Genomic DNA, 22340 nt, shown 5'->3' with positions numbered 1-22340 from the left:
CTAATTTAAGAATTCTGCACAATTGCTACAGATTCAAGCACATGTAAAAAAGGCTCACAGCTCTTTTTTTTCTTTTTTCTTTTCTCACTTTTGAGCTTCTTTCCTTTGCTTAAAAGAAAGGATTAAAATAAAATGATTATTAAATAACTGGAGCAAGATGTCTCAGGATAACCTGGAGAACAAAAAACCTGAAGGTTTCCAGATAATTATTCTTATGTTCATCCCCAGTCTGTAGCAAGAATAATAAAATACTAAAGTTAAAGGTTAACTAGTATAGGATTCTTAGCAATAGAAAAGCACTGTTTACACATTGTAAAAGTGTCTTCTCTACGGAGCCACGGTACATGTTTTCTGTAAAGTCAGGTAGGTTTTAGTGTTGAATTGTGGTGGGAGGGAGTGTGCTTTTTTTAAGCAGGTATTTTGGGGGTGGGGTTCTGTTTGTTTTTTGGTTTTTTTTTTTATCAAGTGAAGTCTGCATTATATAAAAATGTATTAAATTGTAAATAAGACCTCTTGTTTCATTCAGTATGTGCTTTGCTTCATTTATCTTCATCTTGTTAGGCTAAATTAATTAACAAGCTCACTGTTACACACTTTCTCTTTTCATTACATCAAATAATGGTCCGTATATGGAGAAAGCCCTCACCACGGGAATTCTGTAACTCTACTGCTAAGAAGAGTTTCTGTGTATCAGTGCAGCGATATTAACTAGATACATTCATTTTATAAGCCATTTATCAAATGTAGTTTTCATTCTTAACAACCAATTAAGTACCTAAATTCTTAACATATTACCAATAGAAAAAAAAAAAAAAAAAAAAAAAACTAAACTAGAAGTTGCAAGATACTTTAAAAAGGAAAAAAATTACATTGTATATCCACAACCAGATTTCACCATCTATGTCATCCAAAATAAGAAGAAACACATGCAAATTTGGCAGGTATGTTTTCACTGATACAACACAATATTGTATAAGAGGTTTAAAAGACACGCCCCAAGCTGTTCTGTTCCTTGCTTTGGAATGTCTAACGTGTGATAAATTGGATGATTAGAATTTCATTGGTAAATCCCATTATTTTAAATCTATAAGACTGAAATGTGTTAAACTCTTTTGTAAGTTTTCTTTCAACCTGAAACACTGTGGCATCTGGAGCTATGCAAATGGACAAAACAGTAAAGCCCTTTTTAATCTTTCCCTGATCAACCAGTGCTTCTTTCTCCAATCACAGCTTTGTGCGTGATATCTTTCTGCTAGCATTTCTTATTTAATTAAAACAGACACTGACAGAAGGACATGGATTAGTACTGTAATGATGCATTTACTTAGATTAATCGGAGGCTCCTTTTAGAGTAATGGCTTAAACAAAGAACAAAAGGAAATTGTTATGAAACAGCCTTTTATCCCAGGCAAAGGTCGCATTATGAGGTTTTTAATTTTGTCAGCTTCTGTTATACTCTGCCTTGCTAGTGGAACATGAGAAGTGCTTTTACCCCCAATAAAGCCAGTTATTATAAAAACAGCCATTAAAGCTGCAAATTAAAATGTCTGGTTTTAAAACAGGTTACTTAGCTTTCAGAATCCTCTAATTAGCATGTTGTGCATTGTTGTGAGGAAAAGAAGACTAAAATGCTAATGACCTACCGCCAGGTGACCACACTGCTGTGCAAACTAATAAGGACCTTTCTAAGTAATATGATGAATTAACCAAGTACAGATTCCCCATCCAGCACCCCTTCTCCCAGTACAGATCAGTGATGCCCTGCCTCTGTCCAGGGGACTAAGATTCTCAGCCCTCTACTTATATACTCACTAAAAAACAGATTTCTTTCTGCCACAGAAGAAAGTGAAATAGCAACATATAGACAGAGTCTGAAAGTAGAAGATACAACAGTCATTTGATTTCAAAGCACAAAAATAGAATTAAAGCACCATGCCCCTAACAAAACTACCTTGTTGCCTCTTTCATGCAACCTGCCATCTTCCCCCCTTTAATATGTTGGACTTTCAGAGTAAACATGGAGTTAAGATTTGGAAGCTCAGTCTTCATTCACAACATTCATTCCATACTCTGTTTTTTGGTTTGTGTGTGTGTGTGTGTGTGTGTGTGTGTGTGTGTGTGTGTGTTTTACTCTGTTGTTTTTAAATGGCCTAAAGTAAATCCAGTTTTCCCTTTTTTTAACCTCATTTTTTCCATTTTACCAAATCCACTCACTACCACCTCTTCCCAGTCAAACTTTGCTCTTGACCAAGGATATATTGGCTTTTATGTTTCTTACCTCATGAATTTAACTTAATTATTTGTACCACTTGCATTTTCTGCCTTATCTCTTTTTGTGGACTGGAAGACTCCGTGTCCTTAAAGGCTAACATACGTTATTAGCTGAATATATAGACTGGATAGTGGTATCTCCAGAGCTCCTAAAATCAACCCACAAAGAAAACATATTTCACTTTAGGAGCACTTGCATGGCTCAGTTGGTTGAGCATCCAACTCCTGACTTTGGCTCAGGTCACGATCTCATGGTTTGTTGGATGGACCCTGCATTGGGCTCTGTGCTAACAGTGCAGAGCCTGCTTGGGATTCTCTCTCTCCCTCTCTCTCTGCCCCTCCCCAATTCTCTCTCTCTTTCTCTCTCTCTCTCTCCCTCTCCCTCTCAAAATAAATAAATAAACATTTAAAAAAAAAACATTTCACTTTAAATCAAGTCTCACACAAGTATCACTGGAAGGCTGGCTCTAGGAATTTCTTGAAATCAATATGAATCATATATTGCCATTGAAACAGCAAGAAATCACTGGGAATCATCTGTGATATTTGCCCAGTTGTCTTTTTAAAAAGAGATTAACTGAAGACGTATCAGTTATCTATGGCCACAAAAATGCTACAGGTTTGCCTTAAAGCAATAAGCATTTATTTAGCTCATGTGTTTGCAGCATTTCTTCTGCTTTTAGCTGAGCTCACTGACATGTCTTGTGGTTGGCTGGCTTTTGGCTGATCTAGGATGGCCTTGCCTGGGACAACTAGAGTAATTCAACTCTGCTCCATATGTTTCATCCTCCAGCAGACTAGCCCAGGCTTGTTCTTCTCATCATGACAGAAAAAAGCAAGAATGTGAATAGAAATGCACAAGTGCTTTTACAAGCTTCTACTTGTATCACATTTGCTGACATCCCATTGGCCAAAGCAAGTTAAATGATGGATCCCAGAGTCAAGAGGTGAGATAGAATACCCAGTCTAAAATGGAAAGGCACTGTAAAGTTTCATGGCAAAGGTCATGGATACAAGGAAGGATGAAGAAAAATTGGGGCCTTTAAAGCAATCAATCTTAGCAATGAGGCCAAGGTCATTTGGAGGATTCCCAAAGTTCTTCAGCAGAAATTTCTATTTTTTATTTCATTCTAACTAATGTAGTCTAGATAACTACTCAAAATTAATATTATTTTTATTTTATTAAGTGACAAAAACTCTTAAAAAAACAATTAACAAACAACTCCAGACACCCCCCCCATCTCCATTGATTTCTATTTTAAAAATTGCAATCATAAAGCTAATTCTGAAGCGTAACCCATACAAGTTCACCATTTATTTTGGTTTACTGACCTATTGTGAATTAGTTATTCCTTGATAAAAGGTTTCAAAACTACAAACTCTGAGGTTCAGAAGGCTCCCTTCCACCTACAGAAGCAGCTAAGTTTGAGGAAATATCTAATGGATGCTGGACCCAGAATTTTCTTTAGCACTATATCTCAGAAAGTATCAACAGTTCCATACCACAGAATACCAGCAAACAGTATATCACAGTCTTTCACCACAGCATACATAGCTGACACAGCAGTGTTTAAATTAAAAAAAAAAAAATTTAAGACCAGCCCTTATCACTCAAAACCTTATTATTCTTCTAATATCTCTGACAGTAAAAATGGAAAGCAAAGAAAATCTTTGGTCTCATAGGGCTACACGATAGCTGGTGTCCTAATTTTAAACTCCACAAATTCTCTGTTTTGGACCATACGAAATAGAAGATCAGTGAGGAAAGTATTCGTGGTGGTTGCATGAATTTCAAAGAGTTAATCTGACAGAGGCCCTACACATGGTTTTAGGAAGATACCTAGAGCCAGTTACCAGTCTTTCCACTCAGATACACTTATCCAGCAGGGGTAGGAGTGATTACTGGGCAGAATTCCTAGACCCTGTGGCAAGGAAATACTATCCTATATAGCACCACTCAACAATTATCCCTGTGAGTAATTAAAATAACCAGTGAAGTGGGTCTCCAAAAGGAGCCTTCAGCCATTCCTTCACTTGAGCCAGCACAGACAATGAGGGCTGCCAAAGCTGGCACGAACACCCGAAGAACAAGAAAGAAAGGCCAGCAAAGCTCAATCTTACATCCAAAGATACTAAAAAGGAAACTAAATGACATAGAGAAAACTATCTTAAGAATTATTCAATTAATGGAGAACAGAAAAAAAAAATCGCATAATAAAATGGTTTTTAAATCCCTCCTACTTTTCCACAGCCTTTTACAACTTATTTCAGTAATAATTTGTTTTAAATTGAAGCCCTAAATTATTGTTTGCCTTTTATAAACAAGAATGATACCTGGCAAGAATGCAATTTGCACTGGTTTTCTAATGTTTTGGTCAACCAAATCTTCTCACCTTGTCTTTATCAAGTATCAATCATTAGATCAGTGATCCGACGCTATGGAACAGAGCAAAGCTAATAGGTTCATATAAGAATCAAGACAAGCATTGTGCCCTCATTAACACGAGGTTCTAAACAAACAATAGGCCCATGTTCAGAGAGCTGTACTAATTCTTCTCAATAGAAGCAGCTTGGGTGTAACTCAAATTTTCCTCTAAACGTCTCTTTGCTTTGACAAAGCAGAGGCAAAAAGAAAGAGAAACAAAAGCACCTGGATATCAGGAAAGAAACGGCCTTCAGAGAACAAGGATGGAAAAAGAAAGCTTGAACTCCTTAAAAACAATCATCTTTGAATATCTGGGACCTGCTGCATAGCAGGTGCTCAAAAATTATGTGCTGAATTAAACTGTGATACCTTTAGAACAGTAAGAACAGAAGAAAGTCAGCACCTCTTTTGTACGAAATTGCATCAGTAGTCATATCAAATATTCAGAAATGCCAAAATTAAAGGGCTCCTACCTAACATTTGTGTTGAACTATTTTTTATAGAATGAAATGAGATTAAACATAGGTCAAATTACATATAGGTCCACACCTACTCCCCAGATTTTTTGTAGAGATAAAAATCTGACTAAAATTAACTTCAGGAAGAGTTTGGGAGGAAAAATTGTGTCATTAATGGCTTAATGCAACCAATGGGAAAATTGTGGGGCCTGCAGGAGAAGCTCTATCTTTGTAACTTTTAAAGGCATTAGGGATATAAACAGACTAATTACAGTGTATTTAAATTTCAGATCATATATAGCTCCAACTTTGGTGCAGGAACCTTTTTCAATGTTCAGTTAATACCTTCTCTTCCCTAACCAATGTCATCAAACTACTCTCCTCTTAATCCCAATTGATCATACCACAGGTCTGCCAAAAAGTATTCAAAGATAAACACCAGAATAATTATACACTATGACAGAGACTTACAGAGGCAACTACCATGCTTTACCAACATTTTCTCTATCCCCAACTTCCCCCTCGCAGTTCCCTGCCCCCCACAAAAAATTCAAAAAACAAAACCAAAAAGTGCTATCTTAGGTTGATGTTTCAAAATCTTTTAAGGATAAAAATATTTTTCCTTCTAGTTAGAGTGTAAACATAATGCCTCTACAAGAGGTAATACTGTGAGTTCCTTTCACACTAAAATGTATATGACTCCCAAAACACTTTTAAGGCTAAAATATCCTTAATCCCAAAACAAAATAAAGATACTATAAAAAGTGAAAATCATAGACTAATCTCATTTATGAACAAAATCAAAAATTCTTTAAATATTAATTAATTCTACAGTGTAAATGAAAATCCATCAAGAATGAGTTTATCTCAGTAATGCTAGATGGTTCAGAAAAAGCTGCCAATAATACCATATTAACAGATTAAAGAAGAAAAATTCTATAAATTTCTCAAGATGCAAGAGATGCAGAAAAAGAAAAAACTACAGAGCACTTCATAGTTAGTGGTAAATGTTAAGATGTATTCTCATAAAAAGTAGAAATTATATCTTCCCTTAGTAAAAGCTTCAGGTTAATTGTAAATGGAGTATCATAAGACCAGGAGGAAGATATCTAAAATAAGACCCAAATGGCAAATCCAAAGAAAGTAAGATATACCAGGGCTTCCCCAAGTGTCTGTATGGGCCATGGTAAGCTCTTCATGATGGGAAGTGTTTATTATATAACAGTAAATGAAAAACAAAGAATACACAATGACATCTATGCTCTGATATCATTTAAGTTAAATTGTTTTTAAAAAACTGGACAAGGACTGGGGTGCCTAGGTGGCTCAGTTGGTTAAGCAGCCGACTTCAGGTCAGGTCATGATCTCACAGTCTGTGAGTTCGAGCCCCGCATTAGGTTCTGTGCTGATAGCTCAGAGCCTGGAGCCTGCTTTGGATTCTGTCTCCTTCTCTCTCTGCCCCTTCTCCACTCACGTTCTGTCTCTCTCTCTCTCTCACTCAAAAATAAATAACCAAAAGAAAAAAAATTTTAAAAATTGGACAAGGACTGGAAATAAGCAGATAAAAATGAAAATAGATGACATATTGCAAAATTGTGTGTGAGATTTTATCTTTTTTCCTGTTGTTTTAATATGAATATAATTAAAAATTTAACAACAACAATAACAACAACAATAATAAAGGTCAATGCAACTGTTAAAGGATACTATCCCATTAGTAGGTTTGGATAGGAGAAGTAAATAGATAGTGAGTGACTAAAAAGAAAAATCACTATGTAGAAGGATTATATGAAGAAGAAAGGAAGGGTTATTAGAAGCAGTTTCCTAAGAATTTTACATTGTATTGTATTGTATTGTATTGTATTGTAGAGACAGAGAGAGAGAGAACATATGGGGGAGAGGTAAAGGGAGAGAGAGGAAAAATCTTAAGCAGGCTTCGCATTCAATGCATAGCCCAATGCAGGGCTGGATCCCACAATGGTGAGATCATGACCTGAACCAAAATCAACAGTCAGATGCTCAACCGACTGAGCCACTCAGGCACCCCAAATTTTACATTTTAATCTTTATTTGTCTGGGTTGCAAAGGGGTAATCATACATAATGACAGATAATAAAACCTACAAATCCACTACCTCTGAGAAATTCCACCCACATGACTAAGTGTGCATGCCATTCCAAATGTGCTATTATCTGCATGGACCCTTAAAGGTTTAGGCTTCTGTAACTTCGACTTGATGTTAAAATGGTTCTAGTGGGGGCCTTGGTCTCATGGACTAGTTGGCACTCCAACCTCCGAACATGATCATTTCCTGGTGAGAACATCAACACCCAGGGGACTTAGATCTATAGTTCTTAGATCTGAAGAACATATCTACAATCTATAAGAATTAGGGAGAAAACAGTGTCATCTTAAGACCTTGTCACTTAAGGTTTGCCAAGTTAAAAAGACCAAATTTGACTGAAAATATACATCCTTGAATGGCAGGGGAAAAAGCAAGAAAACCTAGAATATTATTTTAATGTTGGAGTTTTTAATTTTTTTTAATAATAAAATCTTGTTACAAAGGTCCACTATTTCTTAAGAGAGATGATCATATATCAACCTAGTCTTCACATACATATTTTACATATATATTTCTAACAATGTGAAAAGACAGATAAAATGTAGACCTCCTAAAAGGTAAATATAAATTAAAAACATTGCCACTTTCAAATGTCAAGTAGAGTTTGCGTAACTAGATTTGGAGAATACATTTTCTTCAAAATTCCAATTATTTTTCCAGGAGAACAACAAAATTTGTACTACAATATTCATTTATGTTTTGTGTTTTCCAAACTAGTGAGAGGATCTCTAATTTGAAGTAAACCAATTAAAGTTGATCTTAAGTAGAATTATATATTAATGAATAGGATTAACATATGAAAATGTCACAAGAAGAGGATATTTCTTCAGAGCATAGGTAAAGTACTCTCTCCAATTCCTGTCCAAGTTGTACATCTAACAAAAATATCAAACTTCAATAGATGAGTATATATTAAAAATATAAGCAAATTTCAACTTCTTTTATTTAGAAAGAAGGAAAACTATATTTCTTAACCCAGGAAAAAATCCATACATATGTTCTATTTTCTTCGGTTAAAATTTTCTCTATTTTTTTTTACAGTTGATGCACAATGTTACATTACTTTCAGGTGTACAACATAGTGACTCAACAACTCTATACATTATGCTGTGCTCACCACAAGTGTAGCTACCATCTGTCAGCATATAACACTATTAATATCATTGACTATATTCCTTATTCTGTGCCTTTTATTCCTGTGACTTACTCATTCCATAAATGGAAGCTTGTATCTCCCACTCCTCTTCACTCATTTTACACATTCCCTCTGCCAACCATCAGTTTGTTCGCTGTATTATAGTTCTGATTCCGCTTTTTGTTTAATTCATTTGCTTTTTTAAGATTCCACATATGAGTAAAATCATATGGTATTTGCCTTTCTCACACTGACTTATTTCACTTAGCATGAAAACTTGTTCTATTTTCAAAATAACAAAGTCTGGAACTTACCTAGCTATACCATCTCATTTGCATTTTATTCTTTGACAATATTAATTATTTCAATAGAAAGTATAATGACCTTCATCATATCACCCCACTCACCCTTTCATGGAAAGTAAAGTGGAATAAATAAATTGCACATATTGGATAAGTCAATGGACATCAACATATTTCTCCAAATTACATGTATCCATCCACCTCACCAGTTGTGCTGTCATTTGTGCAATTCTGGTCGTATTTGTTAGAATACTTTTAGTTGTAAGTGATAAAAACTAACTCAGGGGTGCCTGGGTGGCTCCTGGGTGGTTAAGCATCCAATTTCGGCTCAGGTCATGATCTCACAGTTTGTGGGTTCGAGCCCTGTGTTAGGCTCTGTGCTGACAGCTCAGAGCCTGGAGCCTGCTTCAGATTCTGTCTCCCTCTCTTTCTGCACTTCCTCTGCTCACTCTCTCTCTCTCTCTCTCTCTCTCTCTAAGAATAAATAAACATTAAAATTTTTTTAATAAAATTAAATATATATATACATGTATATACATGTATATATACATACATATATATGTAAAATGTATATATATTTTTTCCCCTTGGCTAAACATAACTGAAAAGTCCTGGCTTCCGACACAGTTGGATTCTGTATTAGAATTATGTAATCAGGAATTGGTCCATCTCAGGCAGGTTCTCCCACTTGAGAGGCAAAGACGACTAACAGTAGGAAGACAATGCTTCTTTCCCATTAATTCCAGTGAAGATCCTAGGATTCAGTCTCATTACCTAACTTGGATAACATGTTTATCCAACAGTGTGGCCAGACATATGGAATTCCCATTGTCTATGACTTGGGAGGGAAAGGGCAGCTCTATCCCATCCACATTGACCAAAAGAAGCATCGTTCTCAAAAAAAAGAAAAAAAAAAATCAAGGTGATTTTGCCAGAAAAAAAATGATGGAAAGGGAATACAGTAAACAGTATCTATCTATAATTCATGAATTTCTTTTTTCAATAATTATTACAGTGATGTAACTTCAGAAAAAGAAAATAATAACAATTGCAAACTCTTCATTGTAATAGCAGCTGCACAGCAAAGATTTCTTTGAATCATTTCTAACAGTCCCAAAAGAGGAACCATGTATCTAGTCATTCTTAAGGCAAGTGAGAATAAAGGTCTTTTCCTTTGATAACTTTAGTTCCATTTCCTCTCTTCCAGGTCAGCTATCCCAATGTACTCTTTCTATTCTTCTTTCTATCCTTAGCCATTGTTAAGTTTAAAATCTTTAGAACACTGGGGTGCCTGGGTGGTTCAGTCAGTTAATCATCTGACTCTTGGTTTCTACTCAGGTCATGATCTCAGGGCTTCATGGTTTCCAGCCCCACATCGGGCTCTGTGCTGGCAGCGTGGAGCCTGCTTGGGATTCTCTCTCTTTCTCTCTCTCTCTCTCTCTCTCTCTCTCTCTCTCTCTCTCTCGCACTGCTCCTTCCCCACTTGTGCTGTCCCTGTCTCTCTCAAAATAAATAAACAAACTTTAAAAAATACATAAATTAAATCGTTAGAACATTTACAAAGACTTATAGAGGCCTATCTTCAGCAACTGTCTCTAGGAGTTTCTCCATGGGTCCCTAAGCACTACCAAAACTGTTTTGGAGCCCAGCTATAAACATGTTTCTGTATGAGGTCAAGCAAACCAATACCTTTCTTTTGAAAGAAGATCTCACATAACTTAATTCATTTATCTTAATTTTTATTTGAAAAGACTTCTACCTTTTAAATTCATATGCCACAAAAGAACAACATATTAAACTATTATTGGTCCTTTATATCTTGGGTTCGATATGACTACCAAATGCCTTCTTGAAAGCAAGATTTTAAATGATGGAATGGAAGGAGAACACAAATACAAAGAAAGCCTGGGGAGAATAGAAAGCCATTAATGGAAAGAGTGGCTGAGGCATCAAAGGCAAATGTCTGATGTCAATTTACTGATGTCAAATTCATTCACACAATCATTTTATTAATCTGTTTAGAGCACTGATTATGAGCAAACTCCTGTGTTAGAGAGTACCAAGAAGTATGGCATAGATCCCACTCCAAAATCACGGTTGGCAAAAGGGACAGAGGGGCATGAGCAATAATGGTGAGGGTAACATGTCAATTCCTTCCCCCCTTCCCAATCACAAACTCCAGATTTGTCCAAGGCCCCACAATAAATAACACACTTCATATTTTTAGAAGATACATTCAACTCATCTGCAAATTCAAGAAACTACTCCTTCCTGAACTCCCAGGATAATATGAAAACAGTAAAGGCAATCAACAAATATAAGAGAAACCAAATGTAAGAAGAGCAATGCAAATTTGGTAAATTATGAAAGGAATTGAGAGTGTGGAACTTTTCAGAATTTATATAACTCAATAATTACATACTGAATGCTTATGGAAAAGTAGGCACTATATGGTCATATAAGTTATTTAAGATGGATTTAGTTTAATATCCCTGTCCTAAAAAAAACAAAAACAAACAAACAAAAATGATCAGAAGCTAATAGAAAAAAATATTCACAGAAACTACTAAAAAGACAAATTATGACAAGCACAAAAAGGGAAATACAAAATACTATGGGAGTTCAAATGAAGTAAGACCAGAGAAGACTGCAAGGAGCTGAGACTTGAAAGATGAATAGAAATCCTACAAGTATAATGTTTGTCAGATATATTCCAAGTAGAAGGAATGGTATGAAATATATCAGAAAAATACAAATGCTTCTATACTAATCAGTTCAAAAGTATGTAGAGGATTTGAGATGAAGATATCGCATTCATACAACCTATTTTTTAAATCCTACATTTTAAATACAATGTGTTATTCAAAATTAGGAGGTTCTGAGAGTTATAAATAATGCATGCTAACATATTTTGACAGTTATCATATTCACAGTGTATAAAGAATGGAACTTTTCATACACTATCTGTATTGGACATTACATGCCCAAAGATACCCAAAATACATGCTCAATTTTTAAATTATTTATATTTTAGCAAATGGACAATAAAATATGAAGTAAACCTCCCACACATAACGGGAAGTATGTTTTAATGTTTGAGAGGCTAGACATGTAAATTACCTGCTTAATTGGGGAGGAAAAATCTGTATCTCTTCACCATAAAAACAACTGGGCCTTTGTTACCTTGTGGCCAGCATATAAAATATATACCACTTGCACAAATATACCATTAACTACACAAGCAGATAAATGATTGATCATGAGAGATACCTGCAAACCTCAAGAATATCTGACGGTCTAAATGGCATGGCATTGGGCAAATAATAGTAAAGAGAAAAGAATGTCTCTTGACTTTATAAAAAGGGTAAAGGCTTGAAGAATACTAGTAGGATTTGGGGACAGTACCTTGATTTTAAATATTCAGCATAAAGTTTAGCACATGTGGCTCCCCAAGGGATTTTCCCCATTATGAAGCTATTTAAAGAACCCATGCTCACTCCACTAGCCTACCTATCCCTATATAATGAACATGATCACAAAGTTTCCCCCATAAGGCACCACAGTAGCACCACAGTAGGTTAAAGTATAACTGGAGACAGTCTGACTATTAAGTACACTCTGATTCAGCTTGAAAAACCGACCTTCACATTTAGAATCAAGTGCAGACAAGTAATTCATAATCAAACTTGAAGAAAATTCATGTCCATACAGATGGCCAGCAGACACATTGAAAAGATGCTCAATATCACTCATCATCAGGAAATACAAATCAAAACTACAATGAGATAAACTTCACACCAGTCAGAATGGCTAAAAACAGAGGAAACAGATGTTGGCGAGGATGCAGAGAAAGGAGAACCCTCTTATGCTGTTGGTGGAAGTAAAAACTGGTGCAGTCATGCTGGAAAACACTATGGAAGTTTAGATAAAAGATAAGATATAAGAAGTTTAGATAAAAGATAAGAGATAAAAATAGAACTACCCTACAATCCAGCAATTGCACTACTAGATATTTACCCAAAGGCTACAAAAATATTAATTCCAAGGGATACACGCACCCCGATGTTTATAGCAGCATTATCGACAACAGCCAAATTATAGAAAGAACCCAAATGTCCATCAATTGATGAATGGATAAAGAAGATGGAATGTTACTCAGCCATCAAAAATAATGAAATCTTGCCATTTGCAATCACGTGAATGGAGCTAGACAGTATTATGCTAAGCAAAGTAAATCAGAGAAAGACAAATGTCATATGATTTTCATTCATATGTGGAATTTAAGAAACAAAACAAGCAGGGGCGCCTGAGTGGCTCCGTCAGTTAAGTGCCAGACTTCAGCTCAGGTCATGATCTCACGGTCTGTGAGTTCGAGCCCCGGGTCGGACTCTGTGCTGACAGCTCAGAGCCTGGAGCCTGCTTCAGATTCTGTGTCTCCCTCTCTCTCTGCCCCTCCCCTGCTCCCACTCTGTCTCTCTCTCTCAAAATAAATAAACGTTAAAAAATTAAAAACAAACAAACAAAACAAGCAAACATAATGGAGGAAAAAAGAGAGGAAAACCAAGAAATAAGACTCTCAACTAGAGAGAACAAACTAATAGTTACCAGACAGGAGGTGGGTGGGAGATGGGTTAAATAGCTGATGGAGACTGAGGAGGGCACTCGTTGTGATGAGCACTGGGTGTTGTATGTAAGTGTTGAATCACTAAATTCTACACCCGAAACTAATAGTACACTGTATGTTAACTAACTGAAATTTAAATAAAAACCTGAAAGAAAAAAAAGAAAGAAAATTCACGTCCAGATAGAGACACTTCGGCCAAACTTCCTGTAGTGTGACATGCCAACTTTCCTTTCTGGGCAGCCTCATGCTTCTAGTATCTTTGCAAAGTAAATATGAAACTACAGATAGGTATAGAATTTTCTAAGATGTCATCTCATCTTTCTGGTACTATAAAAATAATTTATTCTGAATCCTAGGTAGTTTTCCAAGTATGACATTTTAGAAGATCCTACTGCCTTCCAAAATATCAAATTTGGGAAACCAAATGCTACCTGACAATTTCTGGAAAAAAAACTGGTGGCTAATTTGTACCAGCTAGAAAAGTAAAAATCTCTCCAAAAATTTTTGAATTAAGAACTCCTCGTTTCAACAGGTTACCAGCTAATCTCAGAATTTGAATTTCAAGTGTCCACAACATTAAATCATTCCCAAACACATCTTTCAAGAATTACACTCTTCTCCTCTTGTCAACATTCCCTACATTCTCACTCATCCATTCAATTATTCACTTAACAAATATTTATTGGATGTTAACTATCTTCCATTCATTGTAAGTGGCAAAGAACCAGAAGTTTTTTTTTTTTTTTTTCCACTTTGGGAGCTATGCAATTTGTGACAGAATATCGTAATAGTGTGCTATAAAGCCGATACCAAACACTCTAAATCTGAGCTAATGACTGGATGGGTAGGGAGGGAAACATGGAGACAAAGATGCTACAGAAACAACCCTTCTACCTCTTACTCTGAACCACAGAATGAGAAATCAGAACTACTTAGTAAATTTGAAGCCTCATATTTGTGCTCTTGTTACTAGACCAATCCATGGACTTTAAAGCAAGACTTGCTGGGAAAGTTGAAGTACTGTTCTACTCGAAGAGAGGAAGTGAGCTGCTTTTTATTAGAAGGAACTAAGCAATAACATGCAGAACTGAAAAATCCAAACGTGTTTTAAAAAAATCCATATATTAGCCCTTTGAGGCTAACCACAACTATCTAATTGATGAGAAAGCTAATGGCAAAACATTTACCTTGGGTTCCATCCAGACTGTAACTGCATTGCCTTCTAGTACATCCACACCCCTGGCCCATCCCATCGACTGATGGCATATTGTGTTTCCTATCTAAAAAGCCCAGACAAGGGCTAGAATGTGACTAATTCAGCAAAAATCCACAACTACTATGGGGGTAGTAAGAAGTAAAGAGGTCAGAAAGATCCTTGGCAGGCATTTACAATCCCCAGCCAGTTCAAGCTTCTGCCTAACAGATGATGCCACAGTTTTGAGGATTTAAAAGGATTCTCTTCTCCCAGAGGTCCAAAGTCTACACTAAAAATAGAAAGAGATGGAATACCATTAGAACCAGAATGCAGTAGAGGGAAGGAAGAAGAGGGAAAGATTTTACTACAAATTTCCAGCGACTGAATTTGGAAAACAAGGAATCTATTTTATAACAAAGTTCTAATTCTCATATCCGAATCTATTTCTTATTTTTGTCTTTTTTAAATCTATTTCTTATTTCTAAAAAGTTAAATGCCTCAATTACTTTTATGAAAGAAATGTAAATAGACCCACAAAGTTCAATCCCCTAGGCCTTATGCAGATATTAGTATAGAGAAATTATCAACAATTTGAATTGTTTACAATTTTTTCATGCAAAGTGATCCCCAAATTTAACTCTCTTAGTTTTTATAATTTTAAAGTGCTTTGTCCATTATAAATTATTTCTCTTAGTTTATTCTAGAACTAGTACTCTCTCACTGGGTAAAACATTTTGAAATGTTCTCTTAACAAACAGAAATTCCTGATGCCACAGCTTTAAAAAGTATGATGAAATTATGAAAAAAAAAAAGTACGCATTTTCTGGAATACTCATCCAGTTGGTGCTTGCACGTCATCCTATGCTCATGAGTGCTGAGAATCTTTCGTTTATATACTACAGTCACAGACATCTAAAAACGTATTTTGTCCTCCCCTTACACCACCACATCCTGGTAAAACTATTGAAATTGATGCCACAAGGTAGTGATCATGCCAATGAGAACATAGAGACTTTATCTCAAACACTCCTGAAATAAAGTACTTCTCTACTTTCTTCAAATCAAAATCCATAAAATAATTAATTCTAAACAAGTGATATGATGGTCATCTTTAATTTATTTTCTTCTGCTTTCTAATGCTATAAGAAGCAAAAATAGCCTAGGATCCAAATGCATTGTAAGAGGAGATTGGTGAATTTAAGATTAAGAATTATTATCTTGAGAACATGCTACTCAGGCAATGGTGGTACCATAAGGTAACTGTCAACCTAAAACAAATACCATCCAATGTTTCTACTGTCAGGGCACAATATAACAATTAGCCTTAAGAAAAGTGCATCCGGAAAAAGAGAAATGAGAAGAAGTGACAAATGTTCAGCCTGAGGCAGACTTCAATCTGGCAGGCTTCCCCACATATTCCTAATAGCATTCAATGGACCAAATATCCTTGGCTCTCTCTTACCTATTACTTTGGGATTAAAAACAAACAAACAGTGGTAGACAAAAAGTGTGTGCTGGGGGAGGGGGAAGGGACCTGGATGCCAGGCTTCAAACAGTTAAGCACAGGCACCGTCAACTAATATGGAAAGTTAAACAAATTTTTTACAAGCTGGCACTGGCTCACATAATGAGATGCATTGTCAGTCCTCACTAAGTGAAATATTTGTGTTGCCATGCAGCTAAACAAATGCCTTTTTTCACTTTCACTTAAGACAGCCTCCCACTCCTATTTCTCTAAACAGTAGAGGCAGGCCTATCAGGGTAACATGGGTAGACTGGGCAGCATTTTTCCTGCTACACCACAAAAGGAGTATTTAGAGTAACAGTCCAGATTCATGGGGGAATTATAGAAACTCCACACATTAAAACCAAAGTAACATTTCTGCTATTTTACTACCTTCACTTATCAATCAATGTAACTCGGCACAAAATGAAATAATACAGTGGCATTAAAATCACTAAACATTCAAGAATGTGGCAACATTTTTTTCACGTCATTTGCACATTACTATTCATAATGCTACAGCGATCTCCTATATAAAATATGATGAATTCACAAGTATGATTATCAAATTTATGGTGTGTGCTCACTACACCACACATTATGGTTTTGTAGTTTGTTTGCCCTGAAGTAACAAAGATTTGCATAGAGTTTAAATGAGTATGGTCTATACAAACTATAGTTAAAATATTATTACAGTTATATGCTTTTCTATATAAGCCAGTAAAAAAATCATATCTCCTTCTTCTTTAGGGCAGTATTTTATTACAATTAAATGAAAAGCTTAGCTCTGCTATTTCTCTGAAAACAAAATCAAGACCAAAAGAGATATAGTTCAAAAATAAGACCTGAAAACCATAGTAAGAAATTTAAAAAAATAAAAATTTTAAAAGCCTAATAAAAGCCTAAAGCCTAACTAACCCAAAGCCCAGCTAAATATCTTGTTTTATTTCTAAAATAAAGGGTATTATTTCTCTGAAAAGAAAAGGGAAAAAACCTTCCCAAGTACCTAACATTTATACAATAATGGCAAAAACGCTAAGTAGCTGGATTTTTCTTATCCTTAAACTGCTGTTTGAGGCAACCTGGTATTTTAAACATCATTTCCAGAGCCCCTCCCATACTTACTATCAACACCATGGTAATAGCTGATCTCCAGCTGTCTAATTAGACATAGCGCTCCCCATACCTTGTAAGTGGTTTTCCACAGAGTTCAAAATCAGAGAGTATTCCAAAGAGCTATTCTCTTTGAGTATAAGAAGCATTCTTATATAAGGGGAAAAACAGTGACAAATCTTTAAAGTTTTTCTGAGATTTCTCAAAGTGAATCAAACTCAAAAGTAATTCTTCAATTTTGTTTCCAAACATTACTTGGGAAATAACATTCTATTTTGAATAACTGAACAATTGTCACAAAGGTAATTATTCTCTTCTTACTCTGACCTTTTTAGGCTCTTGCTCCAGTGAAAAGTTAAACCATGCTTGAAATAGAACAAACAAGGCAAGACAAAAGAAGAAGGAGGAGGAGGAGGAGGAAGAGGAGGAGAAGGAAGAGGAGGAGGAGGACTCTTCAGGGTGGATATAAACTGAGGAAAAGTTTAAAAAAAATGACTAAAATTGATGTAGTACAATTATTAAGATTTTTAGAAGAAAGGCACATTTTTTTTCCTAATCTAATTCAGGATTGCATTTGCTTTCCATGAGTATTTGAAGAAAACTCTGCAAATCCTTCCAACTTGAGACAACAGCAGCAAACTGTATTTTCCAAAGAGAAGTCTAAAATAACTGAAAATGTGTATTCCTTTCCTTTCTCATAAAATTTCAGCATTGAAGTTGACATTTAAAGATGAATACTGCCTGTGGCAAAGGGGTGTGTTCAATACAACTCTCCAAACACACACAAGTATATCTGGGCAGAACACTGCCCTAGTGAAACACAACAGGAGAAAAGAGGTAAATAAATAGGACTGTGATTCTAAAAGTTTTCTCACAAACCAGTTTTTTTTTTCTTCAGTTTTAGGACTGCCTGTATTAAGATAACTAAGTTGCGTGAAAAACTAATTTTTGTATTACATTTTTGAGCCTCCCTACAATATGAGAAAATATGTTTATTAAGAGGTAATTAGCCCTTTGGATCAATTACTGCTCAGAATACTGCATTGTTTGGCTTATCCCATACCTACATCAGGGTTATTTATCAAAGGTGTCCATAAGTGGGAAACACAAAACAGACCAAGGACAGTGTGTCTTTCAAGCTCAGAAGCACTTAGCAGATCCCTGGGCCTTCAATGTCTAACAGATTTAACCAAGACTTTTCACACAATCAGGTAAAGAGGGTCAGGCTAGTCAGCAGATGTCCTATTCAGATAACAAAGAGAATATTTTAGTGACAATGTGAGAAAAAAGAAAAAAAAACAGCCAAATGGATACAAACCCACTGAACCATGTCTCTTTTTTTGCTCTGCAGAATTCAACCTCAACTCTAACAAGAACATTATCTATATTCTTAAGCAAATATGAACAAATATGAAGACAAATGCACATATTTAGCTACAAGTACATGAAAATAAAACACTTAGAGGAAATCAGCATATCATTGTTAAGCAAGATAACATATCTGAACTCTTTCTAAAGATTTAAGACAAACACAATGACTATATGTTGATATTCTAGTCTCATAGAAGGGAAGAGAGGAGATGGAAGGATTTTTGCAGTATTGTTGGACCATTTATCTGATTTCACTTCTAACTTAACAGTATCTAGCAAGTCCAATTTCATTGCATAAGATACATAGGATGTGTAAACAAAGGATAGTTATTAATATTCTAGGCTGTTCTATTTCATATCCCTGAAGAGGTAAGAGTATTGTTATGTTAACAAAGCTATTAGTAAAGTTACTTCAGTTCCTATAGGTGATCCTTTGTAATGCCAATTTCCTCAACGAAATGTATTCAGAAAACCATAATGATAACGAAGAGAACACCAATAGTACTAAAGAAATCAAACTGGAGAGTAGTCTTGACCTAGAATCAGAGAGGAAATGACTGTTCTTGTTCTCTTCAGAGGTCAAAAGAATAGTTTTCAGTTATCCTAAGCCACATTTCAACTGAAAAAAAAGAAGCTGTGAATGAAGAAACTTTACAAAGGCACTGTTAAGTACTGGAGTGGAAGCACTGTAGGAATTAGTCAGGGTCAGTTTAGATATTACTTTCCAACCATCTGCATCAAATATGCTTCATTAAAACAGAACCATATGGAAAATAAGCTACCAATTAGCACAGTTTCTGCATGTGCCTTTAGAACAGTAGATTTCAAACTTTTAGTAAAACTGACTAAACTACGTCCATGTTGCTGCTCTGGAGGACTTGGCAGCAGTCCCTAGACTTTCCTCGTCTCCACACCAGGTCATTTCAAGATATTGCTGGGTTATAGAAATAGGCACATATAAAAAACATCAAGCACTTTGTTACCTTCCTTGCGGTTGGTGTCAGCCATTAAAACAAACCCAAGTACACTGAAATAGTCAGTGTCTCAAATAACAACTAATACTACATGCTACAAAAAACACATCCACTTTTAACTTACATAGGTCATATCAATGAGCTTTACATTTGATAGTCCATATATCTTAACAATGGACATAAGATGTTATAACTAGCTTTTATTAGTATGCGAACTATTTTAAACCTCAGGAACTCTAGTATAATGATCTCCACAAAGAATAGACATAAATGGTTTCATTATTGCTGCTATCAACAAATATCAAATTATAGGTAGGACATCATGTCAGGTACTAGTGAAACAAAGAATAAGACAGTCCTGGTTCCTATCAAAGGGATCTAACCAAAGTCTGGGGTAGGGGCTCCAAAGTCCATGAACCACTGAGATCATGTGCAAAATCCTGGGCATATGTATATCTCCTAGAAAGACTTCTAATAGTTTTCAAAGGGTTCTCAAGAGTCCATGACTTGAACACAAGTTAAGAACTCCTGCGTCTCCACGGCATTCCTTCACATACTGGCCTGTACTCATTTCACACATAGCTTATCAGAAATGGTCAAACATATTCGGTCATGACTTAGGGTAAAAAAAAAAAAAAAAGACATAGTTCGGTTGTCAGTGGCTTTATAGTCTAGCTAGAGAGATTAAATATATATGAAGTCATTAAAGGCCTGGATAAGAATAATGGGAATTTTTTAAAAAGAAGAGTGAATTGTCATTCCCTTCACCTCTATCCAGGAAAGCTGTGGACAGTTCTACAGTTTATTTACTGCACAAGGGTGCACAGCGGAAGGAGCAAATAGGCTACAAATGTAGCCAGCATTCTGCTCTCTAAGCCATGTGCCCTGGCATAACGCATCTAAAGGAAAAGGCACCTAGGAAGAAAGGTTTCGCCAACTCAGTAAGCCATGCTACATCTCCCCAGAAAAGGCTCTTTTTTCTCATTTATACTTTCATACATAGCTCATACCATCTTCTGCCGCTACCACTCTAGTCCAAGTCATCATCATCTCTCATCTAGACACTTTTGTATTCACCTCCTAACTAGTGTCCTTACTTCGACACCTGCTTTTCTAGTCTATTCTCACAGCAGTGTGATTCTTTTAAAACTGGAAATTACATCATGCTCTTCTCCTAAACTCTCCAGTGGTTTCCCATTTCATTTAGATAAAAGAGTCTAGAGGGCACCACTTGATCTGGCCACCAAAAGTCTAACAGCATCTTTAACTTCTCTTCTATTCACTCACTTGGATCTAATCACACCACTGGTAGCAACTTTTCTTTGAACATTCAAGTGTCTCCCACTTCAAGGCCTTTCTGTACCTTTTCCCCTCTGTCTAAAATTTCTTCCCCCCAAAATTTGCATGACTTACTCTCTCATTTCATTGGGGTTCCTGATCAAATGTTTCCATATCAGAAGACTTCTTTGACAACCCTATATAAAGTAGTACCTCTATCACTCTCAATATTTAAAGAGCAAATGAATGAAAGCAAACAGATAGAATATAAGATCCTTGAGATCAGTTATTTTTGTCTGTTTTGTTTCACTTATGTATTCCACTACCTAGCATAGTATTTTATATATAATAAACACAGAATCAACATTTGATGAACAAACGAATAACTATGGTAGTGATACAAAAAGAAGTCAATGCATTTATAAAGTTTCAAGTCTGGGTGACTGAGTGCTGGTATCATTGTCAAAAATTCAAAAGTCTAAAACAGAAATTGATTTAGGGAAAGGGGATGGTAAACTTGATGAATCTGAAGTGACAAAAGATGTTCGGATAGACACATAGACTTAAATAGGCAGAACTGGCACCTTGGTGGCTCAGTCAGTTGGGTGTCTGACTCTTGATTTCTGCTCAGGTTATGATCCCAGGGTTGTGGGATTGACAGAGCTGCTTAAGATCCCCCCCCCCTCCTGCTGCCCCTCTCCCCTGCTTGTGTGCTCTTTCTCTAAAATAAAATAAAATAAAATAAAATAAAATAAAATAAATAATAGGCAGAACTAAGGCTCAGGATAAAGCTGAAAAGTAGATATGAGGTCTATCCATGTAGAGGTCTTAGAACAGATGAGACTTCTAAAAGAGTATAGAGTAAAAACAGTGGAAACAGATGAAATTTGGAGATGAATATATTTGTGGTTTGTGAGAGAGAAAAGTAGATTCATCCAAAAAGGCTAAAGAGAATACATTTATTTACTAAAAACCTGTAAAATATGTACTACATATTAAATACTTTGCTGAGTGCTTTTTTTGCCAAAAATATCAACTGTTAACAGAAAGTAGGAAGATTAAGAGCTGAGGAAAAGGCATTAAACATGAAATTAGTCAATCCCCAGTAATCTTGAAGGCAATAGACTCACAAGAGTTATCCAGAATCAAATGGAAGCCAGATTCTAGTAGGTTTAAGACCAAGGAGATACAGAAGGCAAATAAAGACTATTGTTTCAAAGGTTTGACTATAAAAGGAAGAAGGAAATAAGGATATTTCAAAGGTACGCGATGTTGAGGAAAACTACTTTAAGAAGAGACCTGAACTATTTGTGCACATAGATTATAATAATAACACTTTGCATTTGAATAGTGTTCTCTAGCTTATAAGGTGCTATCACATACCTTACTTACTGTGACTGATTCCCTATAAACCCGCAAGGCTTTTAGCAAGAAAATTGGTATTTATCAAGAAATTGAGAGTCCAAGAAGTCAAATTACTTGCTCAAGTTTCCAAAGCCAGAAAGTGGCAAAACAGGAATTAGAACCTGAATCTCTAACTCCATAAAAAAAAATTAAAAATACGT

The 22340-nt window shown here is 35.7% G+C and overlaps 1 protein-coding gene across 27 annotated transcripts in view; it reads right to left on the bottom strand.

Moving 5' to 3' along the window:
- The window catches only part of SOX6 (SRY-box transcription factor 6), a 717975-nt gene that overhangs the window by 447144 nt on the left and 248491 nt on the right, over positions 1–22340 (bottom strand). Inside the window, exon 1 of one of the 27 annotated variants that reach the window (XM_086677898.1) lies at positions 4665–6699. The exons of the other annotated variants lie outside the window; for them this stretch is intronic. The gene's annotated coding sequence lies outside the window, so the exon portion shown is untranslated. Of the gene's footprint in view, positions 1–4664; positions 6700–22340 lie in introns of those variants that run through there. 27 annotated transcript variants of the gene reach the window in all.

Source organism: Puma concolor, chromosome D1 (assembly GCF_028749965.1).
Source record: "Puma concolor isolate L17-30 chromosome D1, mPumCon1.1.hap2, whole genome shotgun sequence".
Classification (NCBI taxonomy): Eukaryota; Metazoa; Chordata; class Mammalia; order Carnivora; family Felidae; genus Puma; species Puma concolor.
The sequence above is the reverse complement of the archived record's forward strand: the minus strand, read 5'-3'. Positions and strand labels throughout refer to the sequence as shown.